The sequence below is a fragment of the Bison bison genome, unplaced genomic scaffold, assembly GCF_000754665.1.
Source record: "Bison bison bison isolate TAMUID 2011002044 unplaced genomic scaffold, Bison_UMD1.0 scf7180017864036, whole genome shotgun sequence".
NCBI classification, from domain to species: domain Eukaryota; kingdom Metazoa; phylum Chordata; class Mammalia; order Artiodactyla; family Bovidae; genus Bison; species Bison bison.
In genome coordinates this window covers 713,741-734,112 of record NW_011494608.1, presented here as the reverse complement: position 1 = coordinate 734,112, position 20,372 = coordinate 713,741, and the positions used below count along the sequence as shown (strand labels likewise).

General features: G+C 49.3%; 2 protein-coding genes across 3 annotated transcripts in view; one reads left to right on the top strand and one right to left on the bottom strand.

Annotated features, from left to right (window-relative positions):
- TG (thyroglobulin) overlaps positions 1-20,372 on the bottom strand; it is a 237,536-nt gene that overhangs the window by 50,530 nt on the left and 166,634 nt on the right. The gene's annotated exons all lie outside the window — the stretch shown is intronic.
- SLA (Src-like-adaptor) overlaps positions 11,113-20,372 on the top strand; it is a 36,968-nt gene continuing 27,708 nt past the window's right edge. Inside the window, exon 1 of one of the 2 annotated variants that reach the window (XM_010834773.1) lies at positions 11,113-11,358. The gene's annotated coding sequence lies outside the window, so the exon portion shown is untranslated. The remainder of the gene's footprint in view (positions 11,359-20,372) is intronic. The other variant, XM_010834774.1, reaches the window with a different exon arrangement.

The following is a 20,372-nucleotide window of genomic DNA, read 5'->3' as shown; positions in this document are numbered from 1 at the left end:
TGTCTTCCATGCTCTTGGAAACTTGACAAAATGCCTTTTTTTCCCCCCATCTGTCACGAGCATTACACCCAACGGCCTCTGTCACCTTCTGCCTGTCAGAAACCATTTAAACGCGTGGCACTCGAAACGTACTGCTGTCCCAGGCTAAGCTTTCACCCTTTAAAAGGGAATACGCTGACTCCTGGCCAAGGCAACGGCCGCCTTCTGATTTCAAAGGGAATGGAAAGGCAGGCTCCTGGAGCTCTCCCTCTGTTCTCAACGAGCAGTTCATACACACACGCAGTAGGGGAAGTGTCGCCTTTGAAAAGTAATTTCCAAATTACAACTTGTAAAAGTGCCTAGGTACCTGGATGTTTCTGTCCAGCCATTGCTCCCGTGGCTCTGTTTCAGGGACCGGCTGATTTAGAATGAATGCCTAGGACAGCTGGGACTGTATAGAGGAGAGGGCAAATCTTAGAGGAGGTTGGCCTGGGCTTTCCCACATTCCTACGCTTTGGCTTTGAACAGATTAGTCACTTCTTCAAGACTCAGTTCCCTCAGCCTTACAGCCTTGCTGCCAGAGATATAGGAAGTAAGGAGTGTGAGAACTCAGCACAGGGCCGCGTGCAGAGCAAACGCCCCACTGGCTCCCGCTCCTTCAATTCCTCTTAGTTCTCTAGGTCCTCCCAGTGGGACACGCCAGCCCTTCGCTGAATAATTATACATTGTCATGCTTTTAAAAAATTTGTAAAGCAAAACCAGTGTAGAGAAGTGGTAACAACACAGACTAAGCAAAAAGAAAGACTTGCATTCGAGCCTCTGCTCTTAGTGGCCTTGTCTTATTGGGCAAATCAGTTAACTTTACCCTATCCATTTTGTGAAGTTAGAATTCTATTTTACTTTTTAATCTTCTCTCCATTTGCTGCACAGTGGGTTCTTGTTGGTTATCCATTCTAACTATAGCAGTGTATACATGTCCATCCTAAAGAAAGAAAGAAAAGTGAAGTCGCTCAGTCGTGTCCAACTTTTTGCGACCCCATGGACTAGCCTACCAGGTTCCTCCGTCCATGGGATTTTCCAGGCAAGAGTACTGGAGTGGGTTGCTATTTCCTTCTCCAGGGGATCTTCCCTACCCAGGGATCGAAGCCGGGTCTCCCACATTGCAGGCTGACGCTTTACCATCTGAGCCACCAGGGAAGTCACACATGTCCATCCTAAACTGCCTAACTATTCCTTCCTCCCAGCCTTTCCCCTGGCGACCATAAGTTCGCTAAGCCTGTGAGTCTCTTTCCGTTTTGTAAGTTCATTTGTATCAATTCTTTTTAGATTCCACCTATAAAGGATGTCATACGATATTTCTCCTTCTGTGACTCACTTCACTCAGTACGACAATCTCTGGGCCCATCCATGTTGCTACAAATGGCATTATTTCATTCTCTTTAATGGCTGAGTAATAGTCCGTTGTGTCTTCTTTATTGACAGAGGAAGCTCTGTCGATGGGCATTTAGGCTGTCCCCATGTCTTGGTTACTGTAGACATGGTTACTCGGTTACTTGGTTCATGCTGTAGTGAACACGGGGGTGAAGGTACCCTTTCACATCATGTTTTTCTCTGAATATATGCCCAGGAGTGGGACTGCAGGGTCATATGGTAGGTCTATTTTTAGCTCTATGTTTGAGGAACTTCCTTACTGTTCTCCACAGCAGCTGTTCCAATTTACATAGTTGGGGATTTTATTCATCCCTCTGTTTGGTTGTATGGATCAGTATACAGAGATAACTGGAACTGGTGGCAGATCTGGGGGTCGGGGGTTAGCCAGCTCTTGCCCAGGGCTATATTCCCACGTCTAATATCAAGGTGGAAAGACGGAAGAGTGAGGGGCATGGAGGGAATTTCTGGCCCAGAGGAAGCTGGCCTGGAACTGAAGTCTGGCTGCTCTGCCCCACAGGAGAGACTGAGCAGCCTGTTTTTCTATAAGTGTGGCTCTGCAGTCAGCCATGGCTGACTGTTTGAACTATGCCTCCAAATATGAGCATCTAGAAGATAGTAGGGGGCTTCCCAAGTGGCTCAGCAGTAAAGAACCCACCTGCCAAAGCAGGAGATGTGGGCTGGGTCCCTGGGTCAGGAAGTTCCCCTGGAGAAGGAAATGGTAACCCACTTTGGTATTCTTGCCTGGGAAACCCCACGCACAGAGGAGCCTGGTGGGCCACAGTCCATGGGGTTGCAAAAGAGCTGGACACAACTTATCGACTAAACTACAAGAAGAAGACGGTAAGGCCCGGCCCAGGCATCTGGGAGTGAGAAAGCCTTGTCTGGTAACTGGTTTCCTCCCCGTCACCTGCGATCACATCCCTCTGTCCATCTCCTCCTCCTTTCCTTCCTGGACTAGGTGGCACTGACCAGCTCCTGGGGAGAAAGGGCTCCCCAGGCCGCCCTGGAGAAGAGCAGTGTGTGTGTAAGTTCTGAGACTCTGGTGGGTGTGGATGGTCTTGTGTGTGCAGAAGGGGAATTGGCTGGGGGACAGGGTAGCCTCTCAGGGGACAGTGTCACCAGCAAGGGTGACTGGGGCCGCACGGACATGACCGGGGATGCCTCTGTCAGAGGGAGTAGAACAGAGAGGAGGGACGTGGCCCAGCTCTCATTAGACATCCCTGGAGGGGGCACCTTGGAAAGAGGCTGGACCGGGAGACAGGGCACTGACCCAGAAGGCCTTCCTGGGTGTCCGGCACAAAAATACAGGTGAGGGGGCCACCCTGGGGAGATCAGTCATGGGTGCCGGAGTCAGGTTCTGGGCTGGAGGCCCTGTGCTGGCCACAGCGGTGGGGAGGCGGGAGGGGCCCCCACCGGAAGTGGACTGTGGAGGGCTCCCACCTCACATCCAGACCACAGAGGCGGCATGGAGCGCCTGAAGGCAAGCCGTCTGCACATCCAGCTGGACTGAACCCCGCGGCCCTGGGCTGTCCTGGCAGCTGTCCTTCAGACTTGAGCCTCACACCCGCATCCTCCCGCACTTGGCCTTGTGTGTTCAGCAGGGCCCTGCATTCTCCACGGCTCACTTCCTTATCCTGTATTAGCTCCAGCTAATGGGTGTGCGGCCCCCTCCCTGTAACAAGGGTAGCCCTCGCAGGCCCTGGGCCCATCACTCTGCCAGACCCCTCCCCAAACTCCCCCGTGTGACAAGCCCAGGGGACTCTTGCTAAGGTGCTGATGCATCGGTATGAACTAAAAAGGCCTGCTTCCGAGCCCCACCCCATCTGAGCTCCTGGAACCCATGTCACGTCATTTGCAACAACACAATCCCCTTCAAATTTGTCAGGGAAAAACAAATATACATTTTTATACGGTGTAGAAAAAGAATGGACAGAGCTTGAGCTTTGGGATTGGAGAAATCTTACTGAATCTTAAACTTACAACTTGGTAAGTGGTTCTACTACCTGGATTTCAGTTTCTCCACCTGTAAAATGGGTACATAATAGTGTCTCAAGGTACAGTATCGAGAGCATGGACCATGAATTCATTATTAGTGCACATACAAGGCCAGTATCTCCTCCTCCTACAAGCTGTGTGTACTTGAAAGAAAAGTGAAAGTGAAGTCGCTCAGTCGTGTCCGACTCTTTGTGACCCCATGGACTGTAGCCCACCAGGCTCCTCCATCCATGGGATTCTCCAGCCAAGAATACTGGAGTGGGTTGCCATTTCCTTCTCCAGGGGATCTTCCCAACCCAGGGATCGAGCCCAGCTCTCCCGCATTGCAGACAGACGCAGGCAGATGCTTTAACCTCTGAGCCACCAGGGAAGTACTTAGGAAAGCTATTTAAATCCCCTGTGCCTCAGTTTCCTCAAGTGTAAAATGAGGGTAAGAAGAATATTTCACTAGATTGTTGAGATGAATTGATGAGGTAAAAGGTAATGTGCTTACATGGGTTAGGTTTCCAATAAATGGTAGCCAATATTAAAATCAGAATTGATATTTCAAAGAGCTCTAGCAAGAATTAAATGAAATAACAGGTTTGAAAAATATTTCAGAACCTGTATAGCACTGTCAGAGATCAGTTATTATGATTTATAATATTATTGCTGCTGCTACTGCTAAGTCACTTCAGTCGTGTCCGACTCTGTGCAGCCCCATAGACGGCAGCCCACCGGGCTCCCCCGTCCCTGGGATTCTCCAGGCAAGAACACTGGAGTGGGTTGCCATTTCCTTCTCCAATGCATGAAAGTGAAAAGTGAAAGTGAAGTCGCTCAGTCTCAAACTCAAATTTAAAAAATAGCCAAATCTTTTCCAATCTAAAGAAAGCTTTGGGGATTGCAGTTCTGTATTGGCCAAGGATATTTTAAGCAGCTGGGCTTGTCTATCTTCTGTCCCTGCTTGGCGGCCCCGTGCTGCTGGGTGTAATTAGTTGTGGCTCTGTGGGTGATGAAGTAAAGGCTGGCTGACAATTTCACACCCACCCAGTGGCTTGGAAACGGATGACACCATTCTAAATTGCATTAAGGCCAGTTTTGAGCTTGTTCTTCAGATGACAACCACGGAATCGTGTTTTGAGTGGAAAGCCTATCTCATAGAAGTATTAAGGCATCATAAAATGAGAGAGAAGTTATTAGCAAGGGGACTTTAATAAAAGCCATCATCATGCTATGAGAGATGGTAACCTCATTTTGTGCTGTTAAAGCATATTTTGAGGTGTTTGGACAAGTGTAATTGAGATTATTGTTTATGAGATGAAAATACAGGGGTGAAGCAATGAAGAGGGCTGACTCGGCTCACGCTCGAGAGCTAATTTCAGAGGTCTTATCTTTAATGTTCATCCAGCTCTTCCTATCAACTCTGGGACACAGCCAGCTCTGCCATCAGAAGCTAGTTCTTTACCAGAATAACTCCATGGGCTTCTTTGAGCATTTCCTGTATGCAAGATGCTGCATGGAATTTGAAGATGATTAAGGCCTAGAGTAGGAAATGGCAAACCCACTGCAGTATTCTTGCCTGGAGAATGTCATGGACAGAGGAGCCTTTCAGGCTGAAGTCCATGGAGTCACAAAGAATCAGACATGACTGAACACACACCCATGAAGGCCTGAAGAAAGTTTGTAATCTACGGGAAGTGGGGTTTCTTTGTCTTTCTGAGTTTTTTTGTTTTAAATTCTCACTCTCCCTGTCCCACCCTCCAATTCTCCATCCGTTCTGCCCCTTCTTCCTCCTAGCAAATATTTGATGGTTACTCTGGCCATGCAAGGTGCTAATGCTAGGTGTCAATCATTGACAAAACAGGAAGCCGCCTGGCCTTCATGGAACTTAACAGTTTTCGGAAGACAGACCAACATAGAGGTGGGAAAGGGGAGGTATTAAAGAAAAGCTTGAAGAACTTCCCTTCAAAGGGCCTGATACCACCTGATGCCACCATGTACCAAATCTTATTTCTCTTGGTAAGACTGCCTCTTGCCTTTGTCCTAAGTGAAATCCACAAGGATCTCTGAGTCCTTCCTGGTTCAACTGTACATTTGAACCAAGGAAAGATAACCTGTGATGTCTCAAAACTCCTTGTTAATAATCCTTTTTGTTTAGGATAATAATACTAAACAAATACTAAAATAATACTTGTTTTCCTCTTTATGTTTCTATTAGAGTCTTGGTCTCCCAAACAGAGACAATCCATTGGTACACAGGAAGAAATTTCCAGAATATTTGCCTGTAAATATCATTTAGGTAGTCTTATTCTTTTAAAGCATGTTTATATATATAATGTATATTTTAGTACAGTCATCTATGAATATAATTAATGACTGTGTATATAAAAGATGTGTATATTAAAAATGTGCACATATAGGGAATGCTTACTCAAACTCACTCAAAACTTTGTCTTACTGTCATGATCAACAAGTTCAGAGACGAGAACACTTGCACTTGAGAACAGGAAGAGGCCTTTTCTCAGTGGACTGAAGGAAACAGTCGAACGAGGATGCCCCCATGCGCCATAGCGTTTGCTCCGCTGGTGGGAATAAAAGCGACCAGCAAACTTCTTGCCTCTAGGACAGTCACAGGGCATTCTGGCAAAAGGCTCCACTACAGACAGATGGCACCGCTTCTGTCATCCCTCCTCCCCACCAGGGCCACGCGGCAGGAGCCAGTCTGGGGAACAGGCTGTTCAGACAGCTGAGGAACCTCACTTTAGGACAGAGGACAAGAGCAGGCAGGGGAGAGGGCCTACCCCACTGCATAGGGTAAAGGGAACATGAGTCCTTCCACCAGGCTCTAAGTCTCTAAGAGGAAAGGATCAAGCCTTGGCTGGCCTGGACTGGAGACTCACTCCTGATTCTGGCAGATCCTAGAATGAGGGGAACAGCAGGAGTAAATTCAGGGACAGAGCCAGCAGAGCCTGCCAGGCAGTAGGAGAAAGCGGAAGTCACTGAGATGGCAGGTCGGAGCAGTGAGGACCAGGGAGGAAGCCACACGAAGGCCACGCACAGTGAGGGCAGCGGGGGTGGAAGGCTGGGGCAGAGCTGGGCCGAGACTGAACTGACCTGAGCGGGTCAGCTCGTCAGCCTGTTCCAGGAGCACCGAGAGGGAAGAGGGGATCACAGGCAGTGGGAGGACCGACATGTGGCCGATAATGATGTCACTTCCGACTCCAGACAAGATGCAACTTATCATCCCACAAAGAGAGAAAAAACATGAAGGGACCAATGGAATGTCCCGGCCAGCACTGCCAAATGTGTAGCCTTAGTGGACTCATGTTCAAGGTTGAGCTGAACATCACCCGCGTCCTCAAGACTCGGGGCCACTGCAACATTTTGAACCATTTCCTTTAGTTTCTCCTCCCACAGAACCCCCACTGTGCTCCCCTCTCATTGTGGTTTATTCCTGGTCCCTGTCTGCTGACCTCTCGGATGGCAGGACATGAGTCCCAGTCACCCTGATGCCCCCTGAGCTTAGCCTCATGGTTGGCATGAAGCCAATAGTTACTCAATACAATATTCATTTAAATAAAGAAATACCTGTTAGATCTAGAAAAGAAAAGAGTTTGCATCTTCATGCATCTACAGGAAGTCAGTAGGGAAAGCAAAATTGCAATGTTGCTAAGACTGAAATCGGGGCCCCTCTCAGAGAGCTTCCCAAGCTTTGGGAACCCACTGTCGCTAAGGGGGATGCAAAGGGGACAAGTTGAGCAACCGCAGAAGAGAACAGCTCGGGTGAATCAACACATTTGTGCAACTCCTCAGAGTGGAGAAGCTTCAGTGCAAACAGAGCTTCTGCTTTTTTTTTTTTTTTTTTTTCTCCTGAAAACACTGCCAGCTCCAAGAGGCACCCCCGAGAGAAACACAAAGATTCTGAGGATACACATTCAGGTGCCATTCTAGCTGGATAATTCAGGTCATCCACATGGACCATTTACCCAGCTCCGGAGATAGTTCCAGAAACATGAACCGCTCCCAACTCTCAGGAAACAATGGGGTCTGATATCTCCCAGATGATTCTCAAGGTTAGCTCATCATCCTCCTGGGAGGTGAAGAGTCAATATTCACAGCCCAGGCGCTTTTTGTTCAGAAAGCAGATCCATCACTTCCATTTACTTGTTCATCTGATGCATGGGTGTGGCTCATCTGTTTGGGGGGCAGGCTCGGTGCTGGGCTCATGGTCTGTGTTAGACCTGCCCCTGCTTGCCCCAGCTGATGCTCCACTTTGAAAGGAAAGAGGCGGAGGCATATTCCGTGGTTCCCATATCCCCACCCCACCCCCCCCACCCGCCCCTGCCCATACACCTTGCACTATGCTAGCTAATCTATGCACATCTTCCTATGGACCTCACGCTGGAGAAGTGGGCTTGGTTCCTGCTTGGTTTAGGAGAACTGCAGACCCCCCGGGGGGCAGGTAACACCTGGCTCTCGATGACACTACGTGTGTAAAGCTAGCATTTACAAAGGAGAAGGTTTCAATAAGATCATCATCTTATCCACAGAAGTAGGAGGAAATTAGTCAAGCAAATCTCAACATACAGGGTCATCTTGCTAATTTGCCTGTGGACATTAGCCTGGGTCCTAATAGCTCATAGACAGCATATTAGAGCAGAGACATCACTTTGCAGACAAAGGTCTGTCTAGTCAAAGCTATGGTTTTTCCAGGAGTCATCTATGGATGTGAGGGTTGGACCATAAAGAAGGTTGAGTGTTGAAGAACTGATGCTTTCCGACTGTGGTATTGGAGAAGATGTTTGAGAGTCCCTTGGACAGCAAGGAGATCAAACCAGTTAATCCTAAAGGAAATCAACCCTAAATATTCACTGGAACAACTGATGCTGAATCTAAAGCTCCAATATTTGGCCACCTGATGAGAAGAGCCAACTCATTGGAAAAGACCCTGATGCTGGGAAAGACTGAAGGTAGGAGGAGAAGGGGGAGACAGAAGATGAGATGGTTGGATGGCATCACTGACTCAATGGACATGAGTTTGAGCAAGCTCAGGGAGTTGGTGATGGACAGGGAGGCTTGGCGTGCTGCAGTCCAAAGAGTCAAAAGCGACTGAGCAACCGAATAACAATATAACAGTTCATTAACTCAAAAAGCTCCCTGGAAATCAGCTGCTTTTACACTGATGGACCTGGATGTCTCCGTGCGCTCTTGTAGTGTGGTTGCCGCACACGTGGCCACTCAGCCAGGGCTGATCCCATTCTTAACTTAAGGACCTTGGTGGGGGTGTCCCCTGCCAAGTGTGGGCTCCGACCTCCATACCATCCCTCAGCCTGGGCCACAGCCTGGGATTCTTTTAAGTGCAGTTGACAGCTTCAGGTATGTTTTCTCAAACAGACCCCATTTCCATGCTGTCACCCCAGGGGTGAAAGGAAGGTCGTGAAACAGCAAGGCCAGGGCAAGTGGGCAGCAGCTCCGGGTCACCCAGTGGAAACAAGCAGAGGATCCTGCCACGTGGGCTCCCATGGCTCCCAGTTCTGGGCTTCTCCTTCTGCAGCAGCCTCTCCTGGGCACCGACCACTCCCTTTGATAGAGACCCGTCTATGGTCCCTGCCTGCCTGCTGTCAGCCTCCACCATTAGACCACCGGGAGCTACCTTAAGCCCACTGTGCTTTTCCTCCCTGTCCCCCAAAGTCTGCATGAGCCTCTAGCCCTCTAACGTGTTCCCAGGCTGATCTTTTTCCTCCTGGAGCCTCAGCTCATGGCACAGAGAGCCCCTCCCTCTCCCAGCTCCACACTGGCCATTTTCCTTTCCGTACAGAGTCACCAGAACTGATAGTTGTGTAGTAGGGCAGGGCTTTCATGCACGGCTGAACTCCAATGCCTAGAAAACGTCACTGAATAAATAACTGAGTGAGGGAATGACTTCAGAGTCTAACTCATAATTGATGTTCAGTAAATATTTTTTGACAAGTTGCCTAAAGCTTCATGCCTCTGAACTATCAATCTAAATCTCTGTTACTCCTCTGGGTGAGTTCAGTGGGAAAAGTCCACTTCTGCTTCTCCCTGCCTGCCCACTCCTCCCCCTCGAGGCCAAGCACACAGTCAGTCTTTGCAACATTTCCTCTGCCCCTTCCCAGGGTGCCCCGCGCAGTACAGGGACTCTTACAAGTCGTCTAAGGAAGCACCTCTCTAGTACAGAGCCCCTGCTAAATTTAGAAGCAGCCCTGGTGTTTTGAATTCATCTTCGATCACAACAGTGAGAGAGGTTTCTAAATGACTGTCCCTGCTGGCCGAGTTGTTCCCACCAGGTTGGGGCCGCGCCACCAGTCCCAGACAGTGACCTGACTCTGCTTGTGGACCAGTTGAGTGATGCTGGGCAGATCACTGGATGCTCTGTCTTCTCTGTGAAGTGGGAGGTGGACCAGGGCTCTCAGAGGGCTATGCAGCAGGTCACCTGGCATTCCGAGCTCACCCAGGCACCTCCATGACACGCTGTCTGGAGCCGGCGTTCCGGCAGCTTCCATCTCTACCACCAACAAGCCCTTGGGCTCCATGTGTTGGGCTTTCGATCAAGACCAGCATGCTATGAGTCGTGTCCGACTCTTTGTGACCCCTTGGACTGTAGCCCTACAAGCTCCTCTGTTTATGGGATTCTCCAGGCAAGAAAGAATACTGGAGTGGGTTGCCATTTCCTTCTCCAGGGGATCTTCCTGACCCAGGGGTCAAACCAGCATCTCTTGCATCTCCTGCATTGGCAGGCGGATTCTTTACCACTGCACCTCCTGGGAAGCATGCTATGAACAGGGAGATATATACTATTAGTTAAAAAAATTGAGACCCATCATGAAGCTGAAATAGTACAATGCACATATTCCCTTCACCTAAACTGACCAAGCATGAACATTTTGCCACATTTGCTTTCTGTCTTTCTCATTCTCTTTCTCTTTGTGTGTGTGTGTTTTCTTTCTTTTTTACTGAACCATTTGAATGTTAAAGACAGCGTGCCTCTTGACCTTAAATACATTAGCACGAAGTTCCTAAAAATTAGCACATTCTTCACATAGCTCTATGCCCAGAAAATGAGCGCTGACACAAATGGTCTCATATGCAGTCTGTGTTTGAATACCCCCACCTCCATCCCAGGAATGTTCTTTCTAGTCCTTCTCCCTGGATCCCTTGATCCAGGAGCCAGTCAGGCATCATACATTCAGTTACCATGTTTTCTTAGGCAACTTTCATCAGGAACCTAGGACAGCTGACTATTTTTCATAACCTTTCTAGTTTTATAACCTTTCATAACCTTTCTAGTTTCTTCCAGTTGTAGCACCAGCCAGCCAAGGGGTGGTATGCCTCCCCCGGGAAGGCTGGTGGGCTGCTCCTTTCTGTAAAGGGTCTTTGAGGCCCATTATTTCAATCCTCTGCCAATTAAAAACTTGTCTACAGTGGAGCCAAGACCAGAAGCTTTGCTCAGGGCCCACTGGGCCGTGACATCAAGAACCTGAGAAGAGAGAAGCAGCTGAGGCTTCTGAGCCTCAGCCCCCTTGGACCCAGTGAGCTTTAGACCATAAGAGCATCCTCTCAGCCTCCTCTGCCTTTTAATTAGAGACAAAATGTCCCCGTGTCTGAAAGCGGAGCATGGCCTGGACACTTAGAATCAAGCTGCCCATATTCCCAAGTGCTTTGCAAAAAAAAAAAAAAAGAACAGTGTTGCTATCCGCACTGTCCTTACAAAGAGAAGTCTGCTCGGCGCGGTTGCTGAAAACAGGAACCTGTCTCCTGCAGCCTGCGCCTTCCTCGTTTCTAGCAGAGGAAGTGGCAGCCGGTTTAGCAACTGTGCTTCTCGATAGCATGGGCTCTGCACCGGCGGGAGGCTCACTCTGCCACGGAAGTAGCAGCTGATGGAGCGGTGGTGATGGTGCTCCTGATGGTCCCTCCTCTGCGACTCCCAGGGGAGACCGTGCCCAGCTGTTGAAGGTATCTGGGGGGACATGGCAGGGGCTTTGGAGGGGAGGTGTCGGGACCCCTGAGACACACAGCTGGCAGTGGGGGGACTTTCTGGAGACAGACATGCTCTGGGAAGATAGGCAGAAGCAGGTCTAAGTGAGGCTCTGTGGCTGGGGAGTCGTGGCTGGTCACTGATGGGGGACTCTATGCCAGGAAGGTCTGGGAGAGCTCAGACCGGGCACGCTCATGCCAGAAGGAGATCTTCCAGGCACAGAACATTCTAGCACAGAGCAGGGTTCTCACTGTGGACACTCCAGCTTGCTATTAGACTTTCTAGAAGTATATCCTTAGGTGAGACATTTAAATCTCTCCAGGCCTTCATTCTCTCCTCTGGGAAGTGGGAATAATGGTACACAACTCACACAGGTATTGGGCAGATTCAACGAGCTAAGATATGCAAAGTGTCCAGGCCAGTGTCAGACACGTAGTAGGGGCTCAGTAAAATGCTACCAGCATGGAGTCATAACGTGTGTAACTGGAGCCCAGGCAAGTGGACATCACAGTGGTGCTTCTAGGCATCTGGGGTGTGGATCTTCTTGGGAAGGTGCCAATAATGACTGATGGTAACAAACAATAAGAATCCAAGTAGGTGAGATTTTTTATGGCGCATATGATTAAATCAAAGGCAAACATGGGAGGCATACAAAAATCTGAAAATAAAATGCAAGCATTAGGAGATATTTTGGAGAACTAGAATTTTCTAAGGAACATGGCACACTCCTTATCCTGCTAGGTTCTTCCATGTCCAGAGAGCCTGGTGTGTCAGGGAAATGGCCTGGGTTTTGGCCTCAGAATGTCCTGAATCGGGGTTGTGCACATAGTGTGAAGGGATGGAGTCCACCCAGCTGAGTGGCAGGGGAGGCATGTTGCACGAAAAGTTATTTTCCTTCAATCTTTCTAACAATCCTGTTAAGATTACCATGATTATTCGCTTCCAACAAACAAGAAAATGAGGCTCAGAGAGGTTAAGTGATTCATCCAAGTCACACAGCTGGTGAGAGGCTCCGAGGGCTCCAAGGGCTGAAACGGGGGAGGAAGAGCCCCACCTAAGTGAGCTGAAGTGGGGGGAGGACAAAAGTGTGTATTTAAAGCAGTGCTCGTAGTATTAAGAGAAGTATGCTCCATTGACTGCAGGGTGTCTTTTTGTAGGTTGCTGTGAGATCCTATACTGGGCTGTGGTTCTTTCAAAAATAGGGAGGTAAACTCAAGTAAAATTTCTGGCAAAGTTTGGTGCAAACTATAGTCTTCAGTTGGGAAAATGTTATTCAAGAGTACTTAAGGAACTTGCCTAGTGTTCCAGTAGCTAAGACTGTGAGTTCCCAATGCAGGGGGCCTGGGTTCGATCCCCGGTCAGGGAACTAGATCCCACATGCTGCAACTAAGACCCTGTGCAGCCAAATAAGTAAATAAATATTCAAAAAAAGAGTGCTTAATAGGCTCTGAAATATACAATGGTAATAACAGGGGAAAAAAATCTATGGAACAGGCTGAAAGCTATTTAGACTCTTGTGTCTTAAAAAAGATCTAGAATCTGGGAAGTAAGACCAGGAAAACCTTTTTTTTAATCAGCTCCACCTGGGCCTACATTCTGGGTTGGTCACCAGTGAACTCACTGTGTGACTCTGGGCAAGTCGCTTTGCCTATCTGAGTGTATGCTTTTTCCTCTTAGTATAATAAAAAGAAGACCAGCTTCCTTATGTGTTTGTAGAAAGTTTAAATTATATACAATATGTAGTGGATGCTAAGTACTAAACAGCAGCTACTATCACTCCTAACCCAGACAATTAAAGCACCCAAGCTGCTTGTGTATCCATCGGCAGTAAACAGTAGCGGGCAGTGTTCAATATGACGGGTCACATGGCACAGCCGATGACCTGTGATTCCTTGCTCGATTTTTCTGAATACTTATTTCTACCTGGTGGTCCTCCATCTCACTTAAGTGAAACAGCTATAGGTAGGTTTGTACTGCACTGAAATCATCTTCCTAATACAGAAAGAAAAAAACTTTCCTCCACTCTTAGTTTCAAGAGCTGGCAATGTATTTCCAAGGGGAGTGGGTCTTCCTTAAAGACTTAGAAATTATTCATCTCAGTAAACCCCAGTCAGCTTCCTGCATTAATAGATGCTGCTGGGTTTTAATTTTTCATCTGACATTCAGCAAGAATTTATTCCCCCAGCTCTGAGAAGCTGGAGCTTAAAATTCTCATTAAAATTTTCCAGCATGTCAAGCTAGAGCCTTTGGTTCTTGTCAGCAACCTGAGGGCCCTGTTAGTACATTTATCCATCCGTTTGTCCACCCACTCATCCATCCGTCCATCCTTCCCTAATGAGCAACGCATTGAGGCCGTATCCTCTGACTGATTTCCTCCCCTCCCACCTCCCCAAGAGTTCCAAAGGAAATAGGTACACTGGTCCCGACCACTTCCTCCCATCTGAGAATCACCACGGGGGGAGGCAGTTCATTTCGTTACGGTAATTGGAGCTATAGACAGAAACCGTGGGGCCTCCAAGCCGCTCACTTTTGTTGCCATACAGCCTCGCAAAGTCACGCTTCCCTCCTTGGCACCTTCAGGCAACTGGGACCATGGCTGGGGGACTCGGGGTGGGGGTGGGGGCAGGTGGGGAGACTTCAGGAGCTTCAGACCAAAGTGGGAATTGTCCCTGCAATGGTCCTTGGGGGAAAGGCCCACCCTGAGAGGACAGGGCTGCCCCTGAGGGCACAGCCCTGCCTGCCTGCCCTGTGCTGGGTACTCTGGAGGGACACTTTTAGCCACTCGACTGAATGCAGTGAGCCCTTACTACGTGCCAGGCACCTGCAAGGTAATGATTTCTCATTGAGCAATACACTAAAGAAAGGATCGCGTGCTCAGGGAGTTTATAAACGGGGGCTGTTGAAGACACAAATCCATAACGAGGAATTGTGGTGTGAGCCATGAAGGGGCCAGAACCCTGGACACAGGGCAGAGGGTAACCTGTTGTCAGTGAACTCTTTACCTTTAATTCTCACTTTAGCCCTTGGAGGCAGGCACGCTTCTTCTCAAAGTACAAATGTGCCATCTCCCCCTACTCTTCTGGACTCCCACAGCCTCCAAGTCACGTGGACAATCAGCTTAAAGATTACATCCTCTGAATAGAACTTGGAAGAGCCTGGTAGGTCAGGAACCACTTCCTGATATGCTACTTTAGCAATATACCAACTGGTCTATCTACTTAACAGCTATGATGCAACTGACCTCCTAGCGTACAAGAGCAGCGCCACGATCATGTCATGAAAAGGGGTTGATTTAGCTTCATGTAACCCTCTGTCCACTTCCTTATGACTCAGAGCAGAGGACTTAAGAGCCGGGCTCCGGAGCCAGACACCTGGGTTCAAGCCCTGCCTACTCTCTTATCAGCTCGCTGATAAACCCAGATAAGTTATGCAAACACTCTGGCTTTGGTTTCCTCAGTCCTACAAGAGGCGTAATGGCCGTGGTGTGTCTCTCCCGGGCACAGGCTCTCCTCAGTTTTCATCTCTTCCTTTTCTTTCCCTTTGGAACATCTAGTGTGTTTCAGGTCTGAGTCAACACAGACCTCTGACTTCAAGGCACTTACAGTCACTATCAAACCACCACACAAGAGAGTGTCAGAATCCCCTTTGCGGGCAAGGCGGGTGACCCTGAGCATGTAAGGATGAAACCCTGAGCTGAGAAAGTGTAGCTTCGGGGGTCCCCACCCCAGGCATCTGCAAGTGATTCACGTGCGGCTCAGCACATGCAAAGGCCGTTAAGAGACCAAAGAACAATTTCCGTCTCCCTTGATAAGCTCATGAGCCTCGCTGGTGGTTCACGTATCTGTACAAAGAGCAAACCCAAGTCTTGCTGGGAAAAGTTATGCAATACAGGAACCCCTAACTTCACCACGCCCGGGCCCAGGCGTCCAAACGCCCTCTCGCCTATCCATCTGCGTCACCATCGACCTCCACCTTCTGACGAGACCTGCATTTCCCATGCATTTGAAATGAAAAGCCCATTTCGTCTTCACTGCTTCCCATTCTGTGCAATTGCGTATCTCTGTGATCTAACATCAAAATAATTGGCTTTCTGACTGTTTGCTCATTGCCAAGGTCTGTGATTGTCAGCTTGTAGGTTATGTGGGTATCGAGGACCTGGCCTGACTTCATTTGTAACGTGGTTTTTGTCAGGAAGTGTTTTTTGGTGTTCAACAGACTCACAGACGGGAAGGTACCATATCCCACCAGCCCTGTGTATTGTGGGGCAGCGGGGAGGAGGGGAGTGGTCACTCTGAGTATGAAAAGTTGATTTAGGAAAAAAAAGAAATGGGGAAATTTAAAATTTTTTTATTAGTGAGATGTTAAAGCCATGCCAGGAATAACTGTATTGTTCACCTCTCCATGCTGGACACCGCTTTTTAAGGATCCCGCTAGGCCTGGGGTCAAGGTGCTCACTTGTAGCACATTTACTGTTGGCAGAGAAATGAGCAACAGAGCACTCACTCCCCGCCTCAACACACGCACACACCCAGCAATGTGCTAATCTTGTAACACATACTCTCTAATCCTTAGTTGTGAAAATTCAGCAAGGAAGCTATGGCTAAGCTCAGTTTTAAAACAGAAATCAACAAAAAGCAGTGGAAAGAAGTTTAGCGACATTCTAAGAGATGAAACTGAAATACGCCCCAGCACCAAGAGGTCCCAAATCTGGATTCTCCCTCTGACATCCTAAAATGACTGTAAAATGTTTTCTAGGATGTGTGTATCCTGGTCTCAGGGTAAAGCTGAGACTCCCTGTTATCCTGAGGGTATACGAGATCCTCTTCTGGACACCCAAGGGTGAAAGGAACATAGGCTCATGGACATGTGGGTCAATGATGATAAATGGTCGGTGACTCTCTGTGGTGGGAAGAGCGCTGGATGGTTGGGGAGGGTGGGCGGGTCATAGCACTTATCCAAAATTACTGAGAGGCCTTGAGAACAGGGCTTGCCTTCTCTGAGCCTTTTCTTTGTAATTGAGGACACTGAACTGCTCACCTCCAGTTGGTGCTTTATGATATTCTAGGGTCAGAGAGTCCTCTCTGGAGAGGTAAAGGGGCAGGGAGTGCTGAGCCCCCAACCCCCAATAAGCCTGCTTTTATCTATTTCACATGTTGAGCTTTCTGGGGAAACTTTGTCAGAACAGGTTTCAACCAGCCGGCTGGACCGCAGGCTCCTTCTCTGCACAGGGGCAGGAGAACAAGACGGGCCTGGGGTCAGGGAGGACGGGCCTGTGGCTGCACCTGCCCGGCGAGGAGAGCTGGGAACCATGTGGGTCACAGGGCGGCACACCTGCCGAGCGAGGTCAGGATGTGGTGGGGTGCCCCCGGAAATCCTGAGAGATTTTTGGCAGGGGAGCCAACCGATGCTAAGGTCCTGGCCCAGTTCTTAGGGCCCCTGCTGCGGGTGGCAGACCGCAGGCAGCCCCGAGCAAGTCCCAGGGCTGTTGGGTGGGTACCGGGTACCACTCAGGGTGTGGGGTAGGGGGTAATTGAGACAAAAGGACCATGAGCCATTGTCTGGCCCAACCCTTTCCCCACCATACTTGAGAACCTGAGGCCTAAAGGAGGGGAAGGACTGCCAAAGTTTGCCCAGTGACCTAGCTGGCCACCCAGTACCCCTAGGGATCCAGCGGGTAAATCTGTAGTGATCCCATCTTACCACGCTTATCTCTGCTTCAGATATGACCTTAATTTAATCCTCAAAACAACCCCTCAGGGCACGGATTAGAATCTCAAATTTCTGCATTTGGAAAGGGAGGCTCAGAGGAGCGCAGCAAACTTGCTAAAGGACACACAGCCAGGAGGTCAGGGAGCTGGAATCTGAACTTCTGCTTGCCTGCGTTGGAAACCCTTTATTCAAGGCACCCTCCTTCTTCCCTAGTTCTACTTCTGATTATAGAAGCAGTTCAGGCACGTGGGAGAAAAACTGGGAGATTTTAGAGAGGTGGAAAGAAGTAGTCAAGAAATTCACCTATAAAATCAATCCTCAGAGAGCCCTTGAAAACACCTTGGCAATAATTTCCTTTAACAGTTTTTCACATATATGCGAATGCGTGTTAAAATTTTGGGCTTCCCCGTAGGCTCAGACAGTGAAGAATCCACCTGCAATGCAGGAGATCCAAGTTTGACCCCTGGGTCTGGAAGATCCCTGGAGAAGGGAATGGCTACCCACTTCAGTATTTTTGCCTGGAGAATTCCACAGACAGGGGAACCCGGCAGGCTATAGTCCAGGGGGTCACAAAGAGCTGGATACAGCTGAGCGGCTAAGCACGCATGTTGAAGTTTCATAATATTGACATAGTGTGAGTATGGCTAGTTTTCTGTTTGTTTGCTTTGTTTTGGGCTTTTTTCTCCCCATAGCATTAATATTTCTTCAAAACAATGCTTGGAAAGGCTGGAAAACTTTCCATACAATTCACTCCTGCCCTCCTGACCACGCCAGGCTGCCTGATAGTGGCCGTGACCGCTGAACCTGAGCAGCCCTTAACTGGCACTTCTCTCCTGTCCTTCCTCCTCCCCCAGTTAAAACCCCAGCCCTGGGCTTCCAATCACTGCAACTTGACATCCAAGAGACCCCTGGGGACCTCTGTGTCCCCTGGACTAAAGGTCCACCCCAACGTTTATGGCCCTCAAAGCTTCCTTTGGCACGCTTTCAAAATCACTTTCGGTTGTGTTCTTGGACTAGACCCGAGGGGAGGCAAGCAGGACAGCATTCCGCGGTGGTTTTGAGAATGGGTTTGGGAGTCAGGCAGAGCTGGTGTAAAGCCTGGCTTGCCTTCTTACTACTCATATAACCTTGGACACATTGCTTAGTTCCTGTCACCTAAAAGCTGGGCTCTTGTGAGAAGCTGGTGGGGGAGTGTGACGTCTGTAAAATGCTGGTGCCCGGCAGAGGAAGGGCTGACCACCCGGGGCGGTGCTGGCGATTCTGTGGTGACCGCTGCTGTTGGGATTCGGAGGTGATGGGTGACGAGGGCCCCCACTGGTGCCACCATGCCTTCACACCTTAGAAGCAGGTCACGTGGACGGACTTGCCACTGCCACACTCTGTGGGAGAAGTATCTGATTCCAAAGGGAGGGCTGCACCCCCAAGTGAGTTCTCACCTCCCAATTGTCGCCACACTTACCCGACTGTTCTGGACCTGCCTTCCCTGGGTTGGGGCTCCTCGAGCTGCCGCCCCCTTGTCACACTATGAAGGGGTTCAGGTTACTTCCTTTCCCAGAGTGAGGCTTGGCCTTTAGGAGCACAGAGTGGATGAGATGCACAGAGCAGTCCTGGGATGCTGCTCCGTGAATGGCAGGCGCTATGTCCACCCGGTAACACAGAGCCCAAGATGGAAACTTTCCTGATCTGGTCAGACAGAAACCAGCCTGAGAAGGCAGGGCCCACACGCCTTGACTCCTCCATACCAGGGGTCCGCTCAAAGGGCAGCCAGCCATTTGCTGACCAGAGTCCTTTGGGGACCCAGCTTCCTCCTGGTGGAGTCTGCAGCATGGCCCTGGGGAAAGGGCAAGGGCTCTGCAGCCAGGGCCAGTAGGCGGGCCCTGGCATCCCTGCTCCACGGGGCTCTGGCCCCGGGCGTGTGGGCAGGGGAGCCAACCAGCTGACCTCCACACTGAGAAGGTAAATGCAGAAATTCTGCCTTCCGGGATGCCGGGAAGATGAAAGGTGGTGGCATCTGCTTATCGCCCACACGAATCACCCTGCCCATGTCCTCAGAAGTGTAAAGACCGGGCTTGTATTTTATTCCGTGTAACGGGACTTCTTAAGAAAGCGATGATGGGTCTATTAGTAATCATTTTCAAAAGGTCACTGAAATTGCTGGAATTGAAAGAGGTTCAGTGGCTCTCTCTTTGGAGATCATCTTTTCCATTCATTTCATTTTTAAGAAGAGTAAACTGAGGCCCAAGTCTTCGCAGAACAAAAAGCAACATTGGCCCAAAGACGGGGGAAGAAGAAGAGGCGAAGGTCGGTTTCCATCCTCTGACACCACAAAGAAAAGGGATGAAGAAACCAAGACTGTTCGGAGCCAGTGTTAATTAACTCATTTCTCTCTGGCCCTCTCCTTGTTGTTTCCAGAAGCAATTATGCCTTTCAAAGCCTCGCTCCCACCTCCAGCCACTGCATAAAACTGTCACAGATTAAATCAGATTGCTCAGCCATTTCATTAGGGAAACCCCAGCTCTCAGTCTCTGGGGGCACTTTCGCTCTTCTCAAATCAAAGCCTCCTTCAGATGAGTTCACTCCTCCCTGGAGATGACAGGAAATCAGCCAGCAGACCTCCAAGGAGCAGGTGGACTGATGGGCTTTTCTGACTAGCACAGGCAGGATAAGGAGCTTACAGTCCAGCCCAGCCCCTGCTCCCGGAGTGTGCCCACCCGCCAGACAGAAACAGAGAGAAGACCAAGAACCCGGGCTCCTAGCATCCACCGCATCTCATCTCAAGACTTTGGGTATGTTTCTTTCCTTGGATGGACCTCAGTTTTTTCATCTGTAAATCCAAGTTTCAAATCTTTTGTTTTCCTGCATTGTAGTTCCTGGGCTTCCCTGGCGTCTCAGACGGTAAAGAATCTGCCTGCAATGCAGGAGAGCTGGGTTCAATCCCTGGGTCGAGAAGATCCCCTGGAGAAGGGGATGGCTACCCACTCCAGTATTCTTACTTGGAGAATTCCATGAACTGGGCAGCCTGGCGGGCTACAGTTCTTGGGGTCACAGAGTTGGACATGACTGAGCGACGAACACTTTCACTTTCATTGTAGTTCCTGAATCCCTTCAAAGAGCACACACATCCTTGAGAAGAATGATAAAGTTGTTGGAAGGAAACAAAGTTAGAATCCCCTCTGATCGATAACAAAGTCTATCGGCATGACTTTCCTGGAGTTGCTGATGTAGAGATGAGAGTATGACGTGATGGCTGGAGGTCATCACTTGGAAGTGGCTGGGGGGGGAG